The sequence below is a fragment of the Etheostoma spectabile genome, chromosome 16 (genome assembly GCF_008692095.1).
Source record: "Etheostoma spectabile isolate EspeVRDwgs_2016 chromosome 16, UIUC_Espe_1.0, whole genome shotgun sequence".
Lineage (NCBI taxonomy): Eukaryota > Metazoa > Chordata > Actinopteri > Perciformes > Percidae > Etheostoma > Etheostoma spectabile.
The window spans coordinates 11,047,443-11,047,678 of record NC_045748.1 but is presented as its reverse complement, the minus strand read 5'-3'; positions in this window follow the sequence as shown (position 1 = coordinate 11,047,678).

The following is a 236-nucleotide window of genomic DNA, read 5'->3' as shown; positions in this document are numbered from 1 at the left end:
TTTTCAGGCCGTCAACTTGACATAATCGCTGAGGTGCTGCATTGACTTTGGGTTGGAATGCTCCTGTGCAGTGATGTCACTTGAGTCAGCGTCAGTTGAGTCTGAAGGCTGAAATCTGGAGGTGTGGACTTAGAAAGAAGTGAGCTCTGCAGATCTCTGTAGCCTGCTCCTCTCCTCTGCTGAGAACTTCTACAAACTACTATTTTTTGTGACTGTTGTTGCCACTCTTCATTCTA